Raw genomic sequence first — 3,643 nt, forward strand, 5'->3', positions numbered from 1 at the left:
AGCAGTTCACTTTCCCTGGCTGTTTTTTTATTTTATTTTTATTTTATTTCTTTTTTACTGAATACCACAGTACCATCAGATGCTGCACAGCGGGGGCGACGGCATATTGGATGGATTTGGGGGCGTGGCAAAAGTAACTCCTCCGACCAAAGGTCTCGGAATCATCGTTACTCCTGTGCGCTGATACATATGGGAAAAGAAACATGTACATTCAAGAGGCAGGCACCGGCTTTGCAAACGATAATGGGGAGAATTTGAGATTGAAATAGGACAAAACAATAGTAAAAGCAGTGCACCATAGGAAGATGGAGAGAACTGACAATCAGATTTTAAGGCTGAGCGAAGGGGATCAAAGAGGGGTAGAAGGGATCTCGAGCTGGAGTGCGGTCAGTATAATTAGGCTGGTGTGTTGGCTGCGATGGAGAGATCATAGCCTGTCTGTGGCCCACTCCCACTTGCTACGCCGCAAGTGGTCGTTGACATTTTTCTTGAACGTGTGCATACCTCTGCGAGAAGGGGGAGACTGCAGAAGGGTAGGTGGGAGCTGATTCCACGTTGCGATGAGGTAGTGTGGAAATGAGCGGAGCGTGTTGTTTCGTGACTGAGGAGGAAGAATACTGGTGAGTTGTGATGGATGATGTGTTGCAGATCTGGTTGTCTCACGAGTAGACATGCGGCATTGCGGTGCGGCTGCTGATGGTGGCAGAATGGCTTTCACCATTTCCGGACCCTCCACAAAGTGCAGCTTGTACAGAAAGCAGAGCCCTGGTACGGTACGGCGAATGTCGAGGCTCGAGAGGTATGATCCATCTCCAATTATGTGCAGGGCACGGCGCTGGATGGCAGTGAGGCGGGCCAAGGTGGTGGGGGCTGCACTCATCCACACCAGCATGCCATACTCTAACACAGGGCGGAAAAGCCACGGTACACGATTTCCCGGTGCTTTGGGTCTAGCACAGCCGATGCCTTACTGGGCTCCGCGTACTGCAAGCTGTCGGATATGGCTGCGGAATGCCAGCTGCCTGTCGAAGGTGACGCCAAGAAGCTTGAGCTCCTCTACTTCTGGCACAACTGCTCCTTGGAAGCGTATTGCGTTCGGGGGGGGGGGGGGGGGGTTGGCGAGCTATGGTGGCTGATGGTCAATGCCTGCGACTTTGTGGGCTCGAACTTGATCCTCCACCTGCTTCCCCATGCTGCCAGTGAGTCTACTGCCTGCTGGAGGATTGCTGTCTCTTCTGGCAGTCTGAGTCGGGTGGTGATGCACTTGTAGAGAGTTGTGTCGTCGGCGTATACAGCCAGCTTCGCCCCATCAGGCAGATGGTCTTCTGCGTCGTTGACGTACAGAAGGAAGAGGGTGGGGCCGAGGATGCGGCCCTGCGGCACGCCAGATTGGATTCGGTGGGTCGGTGAAGACTGGCCGCCTATGACGACACGGATGTGGCCGTCTGTCAGGTAGCTCCGGAGCCAGGCAAGGAGGGGCCACTTATGCCGCACCGCTCAGCCTTGTGGAGGACGCCGTTGTGCGAGACCTTGTCGAAGGCCCGCAATATCTACTGCGAGTACCCTGACGAGGCCTCCACCGGCAGCTGCAAGGCTCCACTCATGCTGAAGAGCAATCAGCAAATCAGAGGTTCCCAGTCCAGTGCGAAAGCCAAACTGCCCTGTGAGAAAGGATGTCATTCTTCTTCAGGAAGTTGGACAGGCTGCGGTTCACGATGGACTCCATACACTTAGACATTATGGGCAGTAGTGATATCGGTCGGTAGTTTCTGGGGTTCGACTTGGGGCCTTTCTTGTGTACCGGTACGACGTTGGCAACTTTCCACATGGCAGGTTGATTATTTTACTTTTTTTTTACCTTGAAAGTAAAGTTTATCGCATTCCCATTTCTATTAATCACTTTCTTTCACCTCTGGCTCTGGTTTTACACACACATGTACATGTACGTTCCAGACACTGACCGTGGACTTGGTGGTAATAATAATACTTCAGTATTTTAATGTCTTTGAAGCTGTGTGAATCCACGCAGTCCAAACACTTGGTGGTATCTCTCATCAACAATAATGTTCCAACGAGCCCTGTGAAGTGGTTTCCAAAGTGCACTCTTCAACACTCTAAGCAGTCTGTGATGCTAGCCACTCGAAACTGCATTCCTACTAGAATCCTAGTGCCTTGCAGGTGCACACACACACACACGGATCATGAAGGTACACATTCAACTCTCTTGAGCCTTGATCTACATGTCGGTCAGTCATTCCAACACCCCGTTGATAGATGTGTTCGATCGCAATGTCAACCAGCCTTACTAAAGTATGATAATGAAGCGCTTTGAAAGTACAATGTGTGATTACCGTAGTTGCTCGCACTTTGGAGTGAAAAAAAACCCATTGTTCAGTGTACATATCTAGTATTCTACAGGTCGTTACCAACGCAAGTCTGCCCACAGCAGCGTATCCATACACTTGCAGAGGACTCTGCTGAGTCTTGTTCGTTTTGGGCTGGGTGTGAAATAGGATAGTCTGGTCTGACGTCCCGAGTATTATACCGGCCCATCGATGTGTGTAACCTGAGCAAAACTCAACGTTTTGCTTGTCTGGCCTTCATCCCAATGTTGCGGGGTGGGATAGCTAGCCAGCGGAAGTCCACTGGTGTCTGCTTTCCGGATGCTCCATCGCATTTCTGCATGTAGCTTGGTTGGATTGAGTTTAGCGAAGATAGAGCTAGAGAGAGAGGGAGCAAGCAGTATTGTGTGTGTGTGTACGTTTCGGTGACAGCTGTGTATGACTGTGATACCGCGGGGTTCAGTGGCTGAACCTGGAGATAGTCCTTTATCTACACCTGGTCCTGGACGCCCAATGTGACGAAGATCATGACAGGAAGGTAAGGTGTACGTCGTGCTGTGTGTGCTTTTAGCTGCCGGCAGCTGTCCACTGCAGACTTACCAGTAGTTTAAAACAGGATAAAGTCAGTGGCGTATACGCCATGGCTGCTCCATTCCCCTGTTCTCCCCTCACCTTGACCGCTATGGAATGTTGTTACCGATCCCAGGCACCTGCGATCGCGTGTGTAGGCATATCCAACCGGTGCCACTTCGTTGCTCCAACTGCCTCTGTCACACACTCACCCACCACCACCGCGCGCACCGACTGTCACTGTTTCAGATAGAGGTGCAAGTGTTTTAGTGTGACGTGACGGGGAGACGGAAAGACTGCCGCGGGTCTCTGTCTTTTGAACATGTATGTGTACAAACTAGCTATAGAGGGCCTACGAGTATATTTTCGATAAGCTGTCTTGCCTTTGGGAATTGTGTGCTGCTCCCTACATGGGAGCTCGCGGTTTTCCTGCCGACTTGAGTTCTCACTTGACTGGCTCACGACCGCCATCCAGAGCGCACGAGAAATCCATCGAACCGTCCACTGGCAAACCTGCAAGAAAGCACCACTCCCTGATCAATACACAGTGTTTTGCCTTCGGTTGAATTTACATTTTCATCACAAGTGTAGCAAGCTGTGGGCGCAGCCAGTGATGGTCAGACTCCAGTGACAACATGGATATGTAGGTTGATCGCAGTAGCCATGGATACCGGGTAGGCAGTGAAAAGAATCAAAAATGTTTGGCGGATTGACATATCACTAGCGTCATT

The sequence above is a fragment of the Sycon ciliatum genome, chromosome 7 (genome assembly GCF_964019385.1).
Source record: "Sycon ciliatum chromosome 7, ocSycCili1.1, whole genome shotgun sequence".
Lineage (NCBI taxonomy): Eukaryota > Metazoa > Porifera > Calcarea > Leucosolenida > Sycettidae > Sycon > Sycon ciliatum.